The sequence below is a fragment of the Eleutherodactylus coqui genome, chromosome 8, assembly GCF_035609145.1.
Source record: "Eleutherodactylus coqui strain aEleCoq1 chromosome 8, aEleCoq1.hap1, whole genome shotgun sequence".
Taxonomy (NCBI): Eukaryota; Metazoa; Chordata; class Amphibia; order Anura; family Eleutherodactylidae; genus Eleutherodactylus; species Eleutherodactylus coqui.
The window spans coordinates 195,641,294-195,656,706 of NC_089844.1; positions in this window are offsets into that span (position 1 = coordinate 195,641,294).

Consider the following 15,413-nt stretch of genomic DNA (forward strand, 5'->3'; position numbering starts at 1 on the left):
AGGGACTAAACTTCTCTGTATAGGCTATAGACCCACATACAGGACTCCACATTGCCTCCATAGATTCAGTAGAGCACATGCTGCTGCGAACAAGACGCGAAGGACTCCACACTAGTTCTGAAGAGTCCATGGACCCCACTAGACTAAGGCCAGAGCTCCACTCTCGTTCTGACCCCCGTCACACCTCCAATAACAGGTCGCTCATCTCCAGTGACCGGACAGCGGCCTCTCAGCCATCATCGTTGAGTTGCTGGTGAAGGAAGAACATGTTTGGAGCAGTTGGTGATGAAGCCCAGGGATATTGGAAGTTGGGCAGGAAGGGTCTTATCTAGTGATCATTGGCGGGGCTCCTCGCTGACCGCACCATCTAATCTATCACCACTAGATCCTCGCCACCAGATTACTGACACAAGATGACATTGCAGTGAACTTCCCCCATGAGCAGCACAACTACAGAACAACTGCTTCCTGCTGCTGATGTAATCATTAAGAAAGAAGTAATTAAGAAATAAACTGAACAGGATCCAACAAGCAATCCTTTCTGTATGAGCGGAGGACTGTATATAGTGGTATATACCATGCTGGTAGAACCTAGGTACCTCCGATCTATAATTATATATGTACAGCTAGCATAAGTTATACATCTCGCTGTATATAGTCCATGCTGGTATACCAGCTGTACATATATAATTATATACAGGAGATTATACCAGAAGGGTCAATATCACTAAATACATGGAGATGTATAACTTATACCAGCTGTTCATATATAATTATATACAGAGGATATCCAGGTTATAAGTTATACATCTCTCTGATACTATGTAATACACCATGCTCTTATAAAGAAAAATACCTACGTTATTATGCAGAGAGATGTATAACTTATACCGTGTGTGTATATCTCTTATACCAGCTGTATATAATTTATATACAGCTAATACCCAGGTTATACCGATATGCTCCATATCACTAATACATTTATATTATTAATTATATATAATTTATTAGTGACATGGAGAATGCTGGTATAACCTGGGTATCTCCTTTGTATGACTGCACACTTTACACACAATGGGGGAAAAAAAAAAGTGTCAAAAACCACATGTGGGTTTAACCCCTTAATGCTACAGGACGTACAATTACGTCCTGCAGCGTCTGGGTTTGTATGAAGGGAGATCGCGCTGTGATCTCCCTCCATACAATACAGGCGTCGGCTGTTTATTACAGCTGGCACCTATCAGCAACAGCTACGATAAGCCGTGCAGTTCATCGATCGCGGTATGATGTAATGTTATGGCATTACATCACACTGCAGGAGTGGTCAGAGCATCGCTAGTTGGGAAAAAAGGTAAAAATAAGATCAATAAAGTTTTACAATTTTTTTTTTTTTTTTTTTTTTTTTTAAATAATACAAGTAAAAAAAAACCTTTTGCCATTTTTGTGTGTGTGTGTATGTATATATATATATAATTAGATGTATCTATGTGCCACCATAACTCATGAACGCTTATAGCAATTTCAACCAAACTTGGTATATACAATGGTGCCTTGACATACGATAATCCGTGCCAAGACGGAGCTCTTAAGCCGAAAAACTCGTATGTCAAAGCAATTTTCCCCATTGAAACGCCATTAATGTGTTCCAATGCATTTCAATGGGGAAACTAATTACAAGTAAAAAAACAATCAATGCTCCCCTACATCCTGCAGATAACGGAGTCAAGGTGACCGTATACATGGTGCAATAAAAATTTTCTTTTTTCCCCTCAAACCGTTAAAAATTGCAACGTTTTGACTTGAGTCTTTCTTAAGTATAAAACCACAATGCATACATACACAGTTGGGGCTCCTGTCCACCGGCGTAGTGATATTCCACGGCAAATCGCCGCTGCAGGGGAGAGCTGAGAACTCTCCGGGCTGAGCCTATCTGACAGATAGGCTCACCGCGGTAAATCACAGCATGCTCCGATTTAAATCTGGCGAGCGGAGAATTGCTATGATTCTGGACAGCAGGACTGTGCTTTCCATAGTAGTCTATAGAAAGCTTTCACTGGATTATCGCCATGGGAAATGCAGTGAAAAATCGCCTGTCGGCACTTAGCCTTATGTAGCAATAAGTCATAATGAGTTAACAAATCATAATACAACTTTAGATGTCCCCGCCTTCCATACCTAGGACCTCCTCAATCAGGAGTTGTCATGGCACTTGTCCCCTCTGTCCGTGCGTCCAAGGAGTGCTACTGCACATGTGCGGAATCCCAGCCACTGGCGTAACTATAGGGGGATGCAGTTGCACCCGGGCCCAGGAGCCTTGGGGGCCCATAAGGCGTCTCTTCTCCATATAGGGAGGCCAGTACTATGAATAAAGCATAATAGTTGGTGGCCCTGTTACAGCTTTTGCCTTGGGGCCCAGAAACGTCAAGTTACGTCTCTGATCCTAGCGTGCATAGTGCGATCACATGATTCACGCTAAATATTGCGATATCCCAACCTGGTACTTCATCAGCGCACCCGCATACATATGCGGGGCACAGTGAGTTCATATCGTAGTAATGCTCCATATACAAATATTTCACCAAGGCTGCGCAAGACACAACTCGTCCCCTAATGGTGCTTCCGGATTCCAAAACTTGTAATATATCTATCACCACTATCCAAAGTATATAATTCCAAAATTGGCATCCTAATAACTATATAATGTTATTTATTATGATGGTTAACATCAGTTATGTAAGAGTCTCGTATTAGAACAGTAGAATGATGTTAGGGCAATAAATAGCAGAGAGCCAGAGAGAGATTCAGAGAGGGACCTGGGCTGAGAGCCAGAGAGGGACCTGGGCTGAGAGCCAGAGAGGGAGGTCTAAAGAGAGACCTGGGCTGAGAGCCAAAGAGAGAGAGAGAGAGGTCTAAAGAGAGAAACCTGGGCTGAGAGCCAGAGAGGGACCTGGGCTGAGAGCCAGAGAGGGAGGTCTAAAGAGAGACCCGGGCTGAGAGCCAGAGAGGGACCCGGGCTGAGAGCCAGAGAGGGACCCGGGCTGAGAGCCAGAGAGGGACCCGGGCTGAGAGCCAGAGAGGGAGGTCTAAAGAGAGACCCGGGCTGAGAGCCAGAGAGGGACCCGGGCTGAGAGCCAGAGAGGGACCCGGGCTGAGAGCCAGAGAGGGACCCGGGCTGAGAGCCAGAGAGGGAGGTCTAAAGAGAGACCTGGGCTGAGAGCCAGAGAGGGACCTGGGCTGAGAGCCAGAGAGGGAGGTCTAAAGAGAGACCTGGGCTGAGAGCCAGAGAGGGACCTGGGCTGAGAGCCAGAGAGGGAGGTCTAAAGAGAGACCTGGGCTGAGAGCCAAAGAGAGAGAGAGGTCTAGAGAGAAACCTGGGCTGAGAGCCAGAGAGAGAGAGGGGTCTAGAGAGAGACCTAGGCTGAGAGCCAGAGAGAGATTCAGAGAGGGACCTGGACTGAGAGCCAGAGAGGGACCTGGACTGAGAGCCAGAGAGGGACCTGGACTGAGAGCCAGAGAGGGACCTGGACTGAGAGCCAGAGAGGGACCTGGACTGAGAGCCAGAGAGGGACCTGGACTGAGAGCCAGAGAGGGACCTGGGCTGAGAGCCAGAGAGGGACCTGGGCTGAGAGCCAGAGAGGGAGGTCTAAAGAGAGACCTGGGCTGAGAGCCAAAGAGAGAGAGAGGTCTAGAGAGAAACCTGGGCTGAGAGCCAGAGAGAGAGAGGGGTCTAGAGAGAGACCTAGGCTGAGAGCCAGAGAGAGAGAGGTCTAGAGAGAGACCAGGGCTGAGAGAGAGAGAGGGGTCTAGAGAGAGACCGTGACTGAGAGCCAGAGAGAGAGGTTTAGAGAAAGACCTGGGTTGAGAGCCAGAGAGAGGTCTACAGAGAGAACTGGGCTGAGAGCAAGAGGTCTAGAGAGAGACCTGGACACTGAAGAGACAGTACGTGTGGATGAAGTTGGGTGAAGCATTCCTGAGGAAAACTGTGAGTCCTGAACTGAGGAGAACTGTATGAAGTTGCCCTGGAGAGCGGCTGAGAAACACAGTTGGACTGTTTATTAAACTCTGAACTGAAAGAGCATTTAAGTTAACTTGCTGAAGTGCTGTGCTGAAACCAGCTGATATTGCTGTGAAGGTGCAAATAAATCAGAATTTGGAGTTTAACCAATTGGTGTCTATCTGTGATGTGAGTGAAAAATAAAATACACGGCAACGCCTGGTAATCGGCTAGTTTATAAGAAAATAATCTAAATGATAAAACAAAATTACATATCTGGTATCACTGCGTCTGTAAAGTCCGATCTATCAAAGTAATGTATTATTTACCCCGCACGATGAATGTCGTCAGAAAAAAAAGAACACCAGAAATGCGCTCTTTTGCTCACCCTGTCTCCAAGAAAAAATGCAATAACAAGCAATCAATAAGTCATATGCATTCCAAAATGGTACCAGCAGAAACTACAGGACGTCCAGCAAAAAATGAGCCCTCAGACAACTACGTTGGCAGGAAAATAAAAAACCTATTGCGGTAAGAAGATGGTGGCAGAAAATAATTTTAAAAAATGAAATATCTTATGACTAGAGATGAGCGAGCGTACCCGCTAAGGCAAACTACTCGAGCGCGTAGTGCCTTATGCGAATACCTACCCACTCGTCTCTAAAGATTCGGGTGCCGGCAGGGGAGAGCGGTGAGTTGAAGGAGTGAGCAGGGGGGAGAGAGTGAGAGATTCCCCGCTCTCCCCCACCACCCCCTGTTGGCAGCTGAATCTTTAGAGATGAGCGGGCAGGTACTCGCATAAGGCACTACTCGCTCAGTACATTATATGGTACATTAAATAGCACCATTGAAAAATATAACTCATAGTAACATAGTTCGTAAGGCCGAATGAAGACAATGTCCAGCCTGTCTAGCCTCCTGTTTTGTTGATCCAGAGGAAGGCAAAAAACCCCAAGGCCAGAAGCCAATTAGCCCTTTTGGGGAAAAAATTCCTTCCCAACTCCCTAATGGCAATCAGACTAATCCGTGGATCAACCCCTAATAGTTCCTACCTGCCTGTATACCCAGATTAACAAATAATCTTAGATTTATATCCTATAATATCCTTCCTTTCCAGAAAGACATCAAGTTCCCTTTTAAACTCCTCTAAGGATTTTGCCATCACCACGTCCTCAGGCATAGAGTTCCACAGTCTAGCTGCCCTAACAGTTAAGAATCCCTTTCTATGTTGGTGATGAAACCTGATTTCCTCTAATCGTAGCGGATGTCCTCTTGTTACTGTCGTGGTCCTGGGTATAAACAGATCCTGGGAGAGATCCATGTGTTGTCCCCTCATGTACTTATACATGGTTATTTGGTCGCCTCTTAACCTTCTTTTTTCTAGAGTAAATAGTCCCAATTTGGATAGCCTCTCTGGGTATTCCAGTCCCGTCATTCCATGTATTAGTTTAGTTGCCCTTCTTTGAACCCCCTCCAGCACTGCAACATCTTTCCTGAGCACCGGTGTCCAGAACTGTACACAGTATTCCATGTGGTGCCTGACAAGTGCCTTATATAATGGAAGGATAATGTTCTCGTCCTTCGCCCCTATACTTCTTTTAATGCATCCCAAAACTTAATTTGCCTTTGCAGCAGCTGACTGGCATTGGTTACTCCAGTTTAGTCTATAGTCCACTAGTACCCCCAGGTCTTTTTCCATATCAGTTTTGCCTAGCGGTACCCCATTAAGTGTATATTGGTAACATCCATTCTTGCTGCCCATGTGCATAACTTTACATTTATCAACATTGAACTTCATTTGCCATTTTTCTGCCCAAGCGCCCAGCTTATCCAGGTCCGTTTGTAGCCGCACATTGTCCTCCGTTGCATTAATTATTTTGTATAATTTTGTGTCATCTGCAAATATTGAAATTTTGCTGTGCAGCCCCTCTATCAGGTCGTTTATAAATATATTGAACAACTCGTCCCGCAAAAAACAAGCCCTCCGACATCTATGTTGATGGATAAAAAAAGTTAAGATTTTTTGAAGCGAGAAGAAAAACCGAAAATGGGGAAAAAAGGGCCCCATCCTTAAGGGGTTAATTATCGCCTGTATTTTTTCTTAAATTGTCGTTCAAAAATGCAACAAAAAGCATGACCACAGCCGAAGGTGCTACAAACACATTTTCACATAGTGTAGGAAATGAGTCATGTTTGTATAACTTATACCAAGGAGTGAGATCATGTACATTCATCTGCAGGTGTATGCAGCACGGTTTAGGAATGGGTATGGCTAACAGGTTGATAGGGGACCTGGGGGTCACATATAGCTGCTATGACCTTGTTGACACTGATGATACATTTATGACATAGCTTGAGGTCAGATATGAGAAGTGTCCCCTGTGTAAATTCATTGCCCTCCAGCCCCCACACTGTGAGTCGCTGCAGAGGGGAAGTGCAGGATGGTGATGTGTCCTTATGTAGGGCTAACGTGGTGATGAATAATCCTTGGGGTGAAATATACAGGAAGGAGACAACGCCTAATACCATATGTTTCTCCATGCCCATAGCATTCCTGTATGCCAGCCTACCACTCATGTAAAGTCATTAGTACAGATGGGGCTTTGCAGGTGGGCATACAGTGTAGTGGCCCTGAACGCCAACCTGGTCCCCTCCATAAATGTCATACATGTTATGTCCTATGTAGATGCACTATGCAAAGCTTGTCCTGTCATATCCAGTGTGTGTGTTGCACAGCTGCAGCGCTTGAGAGGTTAACCATAATAAAATTATTGCCTGCATGTAAAAGTATCAGTCAGTCATGTCATGTGGTACAAGTGAAGTGATAAATGGGAGAGATTGAGAGCGGGAAAGGTGTCCATCTTCAAGAGTTCCAAGAGAGTGCTAACACAGAGCCGCATGGAAGCACCTTTAGTTTCCATGTAGGTGAAGATGGAAGAAGAGGAGCGATATCCTGTAGTGTTTGGAGTGTGGATGTAAAAGGAGTGAGTTCCACCATCAGAGAGAGAGAGCCCTACCAAAAGGTCACACTACAGGCTTTTCCTGTGCGGCCGTCCATAGTCAGGATCACCGCACAGAGGTATTTTACTGTGTCACATCCATGCGCCTGCCGTGCAGGGTGTTTATTGTCTAAGCCTTCCTGTTAATAATTGTCTGTCAGAGAGTCTGCGGAGTAACCCCCTACCCCCTTTCTCCTCTGGAGTGCTTCCAATTCAGGACCGGTGACATAGAGATAACATGGACTATAGGACCGTACTCATTCTGTGTATCCTCCCTACCTCTGAGCTATAGCCTGCTAATGTTTTAAAGTGAATTGTACCTGCATCACCTGTTGTAAAAGTTATACCGGCCCCTAACCGTTTCTGGGGGCTCGAGGTACTATACGCAAGTCTCTGTGTTCATTTCTCCGCCGCGTTGTATACCAGTATGTGGGAACGGTGGCGTCACAAGTGATAAGTACTACTACTCCCCTCATCCCGTTTTTTGGCATTCCCCATCATAGGTGATAGGAGCACTGTTCAGACACAATCTTCTGTGTCTGGCAAACATGAGTGTCGTCGCATTCCATCTGTTCCCTGAGCTTATATTCACTCTCTTCCAGCACTCCTATGGCTAATAGCTTCAGGCCTCCTGTTCAGCTGATGCACCTTTTCCAATCACCGCCCTATATAGCTGCCCTGGGCCTTGCAGACTTTGCTGCAGTTTGATGAAAGTTTGTTGCCTTTACTTCACGTCCAGCCGCTGCTTCGACAGTTACCTTGCGTTCTGCTTGTGCTCTGTGTTCTTCGTTCGTGTACTCTGTGGTCTGTTTTTCCCGTTGTCCGCTTCTATCCTTGTCTGCTTGTTCCTCTTTTGTTTCTGTACTCCCGGGTGTTGTTCTATCTTTGTCTTATAGGTGTTCTGGCCCGCCAGAGTAAGTTAGCGCGTAGAGGAAGACCTTATCAGGACGAGTGTTCTGCTGGTAGGCAGGGGTCTCTCTCTCCTGCTTATCAGCTCAGGGCATAGTTTCCATCTATACGCGGGTCTGTTCATCTGGTATCTTTCCTCCCACGCTGGGGTTGGCTGTCAGCCGTGCTGGAGCGGATCTTCACCTACCCGGTAAGTTGACACAGTGGTTCCACATCCACAGTCCTTACAATAGGGGTGTTGAAGCTGGCCTGCGATTCTGCTCTGGTCTTGGCTGCGTGTCATCCCTCCGGGACCAAAGCCTGGTAAGTGCCACCGTAACAAAACAGCACTTATCCCTCCCAGTTCTTCACATTAGTCAGGTGCTTAGGGTCACTCCTCTGGGGTGTTGCAGCCATAGCTTTTTCTGGTATCACCTAGCATAGGATCTAATCTGCCAATGCTCTCCTCTGCGACTCACTCCCTCCAAGTAACTCCCGCCAAATTTGCTTGGTGCAAAAAAAGACAATGCCCTAGCTTGGCGCAAAGTGGGGAAGGGGGGGGGGGTACCCCTACTGAATGGACTTGCTGGTGCCCAAAGCGTGAGGAGATAACTGTGGCTGTAGACTCTTGGGCTCAGAGCATTTTTGGCTAGGCAATCAAAGCATCACACCCGGTATGGATCCTGATTCACCGGGGCAACTGAGTCGTCTGGGAATACATCCCAGAACTGCTGTGTCTATTCATGCTCACGTACGGGGGCGTCAACTCCAGCTTCTGGGGGAAGGACAGACTCCAGATTGTTTACTCCCACAGACACCGCTGAGGAGACCCGCTGTGTCCCCTGTGCTCAGCATGGACGCTGCATCTACCAGCTCCATAAGGATGGAGGACGATGGGGAGTCACTGATAGGAGACAGTGCTGCAGCAGCTGCAGCTGGTGTGGAAAGCAGGGAGCAACGTTGGGCAGAGATTGGGAGAATACTGCTACCACAGAACGACTTCCACTTTCCATAGGACTCTTTACGTGAGAGACGATCCTTGTTTTTCTTGTTTTTTTCATAATGCAAGAGACTGCAAAGTAATGTTTTTCATGTTGGAAAGTTTTTCAAAAAGTTACGTAACATAAAAAATGTTTAAGTATGTGCTAGAGGAAGTAAAGTATAGGCGTATTTCAAGTTTAAAAGTTGATTTGCTCATGCTCTCTCTAAAGGTCATTTTTCTTGCATAAAGTCATTTGATATTTTCACACATAATTAATATTTAGTCTTAATGCAAATAATTTAATGCTAATTTAGTACAGTTACCGTATACTTGATTCTGTGTGTATGGTATGATAGTTATATGTGTATGACTGGAGGTCTCTTGTGTACCCCTTAGTCCAGTCTTAAGTGTTTAGCAGCCCGTTCAGTCTGTCACAGTGGGCGGGGCATTTCATTCACCTCATTCAAATCACGGACAGCGGTATTGACTAAGGCTGCCTGTCCACGGGCGTTACGGTATCCCGCGGCGAATCTCTGCAGCGGGAGCTGCCGCCCGTGAGCAGGAGCCTGCAGACAGATCTCCGCGTTCAGCGTAGCTGACAGATAGCTTGACTGCGGAGAATCGCAGCAATTTGTTGGTCGTGAGCGGAGGATTGCTATGATTCTCCGCTTGTGGACAGAGGGGAAAGCATGCATTGCGTTCCGGACTGTAGATATACACACTCTGTTTTAGAGGCGTCGGGGTGGCTTCATTCTTAAGTAGGGGGGAAAGTGTAGTGGTCAAAAACACCATCCTGGTCCCCTCCATAAATGTCATACATGTTTGCCCTATGTAGATGCACTGTGCAAAGCTTGTCCTGTCATATCCAGTGTGTGTGTTGCACAGCTGCGGCTCTTGAGAGGTTAACAGGAATAAAATCATTGCCTGCATGTAGATCTATCATTTTGTCTTGTCATGTGGTATAAGAGAAGGTATAAATAGGAGTGATTGAGAGCGGGAAAGAGTCCATCTTCAGCAACAGAGAGTGCTAACGCAGAGCCACATGGAAGCACCTTCAGCTTCCATGTAGGGGAAGATGGAAGAAGAGGAGCGACATCCCATAGCGCTTGGAGTGTGCATGTGAATTGAGTGAGTTCCACCATCAGAGAGAGAGAGCCCTACCAAAAGTTCTAAACAGGTACTAGTTCACACTACAGGCTTTTCCTGTGCGGCCGTCCATACTTAGGATCACCGAGCAGAAGTACTTTACTGTGTCACAGCCACACACCTGCAGTATGGGGTGTTTATTGACTAAGCCTTCCTGTTAAAAATTGTCTGCCAGAGAGTCTGCGGAGTGACCCCACGCCCCTTCCTCCTCCATAGTGCTCCCAATCCAGGACCGGTGACATACAGATAATGTGGACTGTAGGATCGTATTCATCCTGTGTATCCTCCCTACCTCTGAGCTATAGCCTGTTACTGCTATTACTGTAGTGAATTGTACCTGCATTACCTGTTGTAAAAGTTTATTATTCCAGTAAAAGTTATACCATGCCCTAAGCGTTCCTGGGGACCCGAGGTACTATGCACAAGTCTCTATATTCATTTCACCGCCGCGTAGTATACCGGTGTGTGGGCACGGTGGCGTCACGAGTGATAAGTACTACTACTCCCCCCATCCCGTTTTTTGACATTTCCTATCCTAGGGTTGTCGAAGCTGGCTTGCGATTCTACACTGGCCTTGCCTGCATATCATCCCTCCGGGACCAGAGCCTGGTAAGTGCTGCCATGACAAAACAGCACTTATTCCTCCCAGCTCTTCACTTTAGCCAGGTGCTCAGGGTCATCCCTCTGGGGTGTTGCATACAGAGCCATATCTACCGCAAGTCTACCTTTTAGAAGAAGGGTGTGAGGATGACGGTAAAGAGCCATGCACACGTCATCCGGTCTCCTCGTCTAATAAGGTAAATGTGGGTACAGCTGACTGAGCGGCGCAAACAACTCTGCCAATGAAGATACCGCAACATTGGGGAAGTCTCAGAAGATCAAACCCAAACTCGAGATCATGCCCAGAGATTAGGATAAGGTTTGGCTCCAGGCTATGTCTAGCTGACTGACTTCTTAACCCCTTAACGACCAGCCCATAGCCTTTTTACGTCCTCCCGAAGTGGGCTTTATTCTCTGAGGACGTAAAAACATGTGTCCTGCAGAGAATAAAGCCCCTCAGGCTGTGGACGTGACAGCTCCATGCTGTTGGTGCCCGCAGGTAGCCGACAGCATGGAGCTGTCATCCCGGGCTGTACGGACCCCCCCCCCCCCCGGCATTGCGATCCGTGCTATCGCAAAAAAGTAAATAAAAGTACAAAAAAAGTTAAAGGGCAGCTGAAAATACTCACTGAGGTCCGCCGTACTGCTCCCCGCTCTCCTGCCGCTCCGGGCACCGAAGCCGGTCTTCTGCGCATGCGCGCCAGGCGGCATTACGTCAGCCGCATGCGCAGAAGGCCCGGCGGCGCGGGAGATTTAAAATCTCCTGGCTCCCAGATCCTGTAGGTAGCTGGGAGGCAGGAGATGTCAGCAGAGACCGCGGTGAGCGGTCCCCGGTACCGCGATCGCCGTTATACAATGGATAACGGTGATCGCGGAAAAGTGCAAAAAAGTTTTTAAAAAGTAAAGTTTCACCTCCCCTCATGGATCGGATCCATGAGGGGAGGTGAAAATACTCACCTCAGGTCCGCCGATGTCCCCGGTGTTCTGGGACCCGAAGTCCCCCTCTGCGCAGAGGGGCTCGAGCCCCGGGAAATTCAAAATCCCTCTGCTCCTGGCTGCCATGTGTAGCCAGGAGCAGAGAGATTATACAGGGGACATGATCACTGTCATCCAATGGATAGCAGTGATCATGTAAAGTAAAAAAAAATGTAAAAAAGTAAAAAAAAAAAAAAAAAGTTTTAAAAAGTTAAAAAAGCGTACGTTTCATCTCCCCTCACGGATCATATCCGTGAGGGAGGATGAAAGTACGTACATAAGGCCCCCGGATTTATCCGCAGACCTTACCCCAGCTACTGCGCACGCGCCCGTCGCCAAAATGGCGGACGCATGCGCAAAAGCTGTGGATTGCCAGGATAATTTAAATTCTCCCTGCTCCTGGCTACAAAACGTAGCCAAGAGCATGGAGATTTCACGGGGGGCCGCGGTGAGCGGTTCCTGGTCACGTGTTAGCCATTATCCAATAATGGCGATCACGTAAAAGTAAAAAAAAAAAATTTGAAGTTTATCTCCCCTCACCGATGCGATCAGTGAGAGGAGATGAAACTTTTTACCGGAGGCCTGCGTATTTGAACCCCGACGCGATCCTCCTCCATGAACCTTCCCGAATTCTGCACATGCGATTGCCGGCAAATTGCTGGACACATGTGCAGGAGTCGGGGAGCCCAGGAAATTTAAAATCTCCTTACTCCCAGCGACCAACGGTCACAGAGAGCCTGGAGCAGTGACAGGTGTCCTCGTTGAGCGGTCGCCGGTCACGTAATAAAAAAGTAGCGCTCTAACATAAGTCAGTCTCACATGACCAGATAGGAATTACGGTAATACGCAGATCAATCGCATTGGATTACACAATTCCGCTCACATTAGCGGGTTGGAATTGTGTAATCCACTCGCAGAAAAGAGAACGCAGCAGGTTCTATTTTACTGCGGATATCCGCTACATAGAGCCCATTGTGCTCCATGGTCATGGATATACCCGCAGCCCATACGCAACTACATTGTGTACGGGCTGCGGGTACCCACGTCATCGCTAAGCGACGGTGCGGGAAAGACAAACAAAAAAAAGGTGTACTGCGCATGACCGCCTGTGTGATTAGGCAGTTATGCGCAGTACATTACGCAGCCGTATGCAGGGTCACAGCCGGGCTCACAGCTGGGATCCGCTGCGGGCCTCCGCAAGCGGATTCCGCCTATGGCTGCGTGAGCCCGTCGTTATTCAGACCGCTACCTGTAATACGTATTTTACAAGAAGCCCCGGGAACGCTTGCCTTCGTGCAGTTCCAGGAGCAGCTTGTTGAGCACCTTCTGTGTAAGACCGCCGCACCTCCGCAAGCTTACGGAGACTCACGGAACGCCACTTTTTACACCCCATACCCGCCACTGAGGTCAAGAAATGACCCCCAAAAAGTATGAGAGGAGGGGGGATATACGGTTTTATTGCCCCATGGGCCCATTTCAACCAGCCTCCGTAATTACCCCTGTCTTCGGAAATACTACACAGTTCACATTATTACTTTTATCTAAGATTTGCGAACGCCGAAAAGGGCGCGGAGGGGGGGGGGGGGGATTTTTAGGGAGTCAATTTTTATTCCGTACAAATAAGCAATGGGGCCTGGAATGTATTCAGTTGTGCCCTGAAATCCAACGGGTGTTCCCTCCTTTATAGGCCTTGCCATGCGTCCTGTAAGTAGATGAGGGCCACAATGGGTATGTTTCTGAACTCGGGACAAACAGGGGTATCCATTTTGGGGTGAACGTCTTCATTCTTATGTACACTGTACAAAAAAACTGTTTTTAAATTTAAAAAATTGCCCAAAAAATTGAAAATCGTAACTTTTTCCTTCTGCTTTGCTTAGATTCATTCAAATACTGTGGGGTCAAAATACGCAGTACACCCCTAGATGAATTTGTTAAGGGGTCTAGTTTTCAAAATGGGGTTATTTGTGGGGGTTCTTTATAGTTTTGGCCGCTCAATGGCTCTATAAGTGGGCAATGGGGCCTGAAATTTATTCAGTTGTACCCTGAAATCCAACGGGTATTACTTTCATTGTAGGCCCTGCCATGGGTCCTGTAAGTCTATTAGGGCCACAATGGGTATGTTTATGAACACGGGACAAACAGGGGTATCAATTTTGGGGTGAAAGTCTTCATTTATATGTGTGCTGTACAAAAAAAACTGTTTTTAAATTGACGCAATAGCCCAAAAAATGAAAATCGTAATTTTTTCCTACTGCTTTGCTTAGATCTGTTCAAAAATTGTAGGGTTAAAATACACAGTACACCCCTAGATAAATTCGTTAAGGGGTCTAGTTTTCAAAATGGGATCAATTGGGTCACAATGGGTATGTTTCTGAAAACAGTACAAACAGGGGTATCCATTTTGGTGTGCAAGTCTTCCTTCATATGTGTGCTGTATAAAAAAAGCTGTTTTTAAAATGACAGAATTGCCAAAAAAAAACCAAATCCTAGTTTTTCCTTTTGCTTTGCTTAAATTTATTCAAAAACTGTGGGGTCAAAATACGCAGTACACCCCTAGATAAATTCGGTAAGGAGTCTAGTTTTCAAAATGGGGTCATTTATGGGGGTCCTCTATGGTTTTGGGCGCTCAAGAACTCTACAAGTGGGCAATGGGGCCTAAAAGGACTTCAAGCAAAATCTATGTTCTGAAAGCCACCGATTACTCCTTTCATTTTGGGCCCCGTTGTGAATGCGGACATAAGATTAGGGCCACAATGGGTATATTTCTGAAAACAGCACAAACAGGGGTATCCATTTTGGGTCGCAGTCTTCCTTCATATGTGTGCTGTATAAAAAAAGCTGTTTTTAAAATGACAGAATTGCCAAAAAAAAACCAAATCCTAGTTTTTCCTTTTGCTTTGCTTGAATTTATTCAAAAACTGTGGGGTCAAAATACGCAGAACACCCCTAGATAAATTCGATAAGGAGTCTAGTTTTCAAAATGGGATCATTTGTGGGGGTTCTCTATGGTTTTGGGAGCTCAAGAACTCTACAAGTGGGCAATGGGGCCTAAAAGGACTTCAAGCAAAATTTATGTTCTAAAAGCGACTGACTACTCCTTTCATTTTGGGCTCCGTTATGCATCCAGACATAAGATTAGGGCCACAATGGGTATGTCTTTGAACACGGGACAAACAGGGGTATCCATTTTTGGGTGCAAGTCTTCATTCATGTGTGTGCTGTACAAAAAAAGCTGTTTTTAAAATGACAGAATTGCCGAAAAAACGAAAATCACAATTTTTTCCTTTTGCTTGGCTTGAATTCATTCAAAAACTGTGGGGTCAAAATATGCAGTACACCCCTAGATAAATTCCTTAAGGGGTCTAGTTTTCAAAATGGGGTCATTTGTGGGTGTTCTCTATGGTTTTGGGCGCTCAAGAACTCTACATGTGTGCTATGGGGCCTAAAAGGACTTCAAGCAAAATTTCTGTTTTGAAAGACACTGACTACTCCTTTCATTTTGGGCCCCGTTGTGGACTCAGATATAACATTAGGGCCACAATGGGTATATTTCTGAACACGGGAGAAACAGGGGTATCCATTTTGGGGTGTAAATCCTCATTTTCATGTAAACTATAGGAAAAAAATATGTCTTTAAAATGACAGATTTGCAAAAATATGAAATTTTACTTTTTCTCCTCTAAATTGAATTAATTCCTGAAAAAAAACCTGTGGGGTCAAAATACTCATGACACCCCTCACTGAATACACTAAGGGGTGTAGTTTTTAAAATGGGGTCATTTGTGGGGGTATCTATTATTCTGACACTCATGAGCCTTTCCAATCTTGG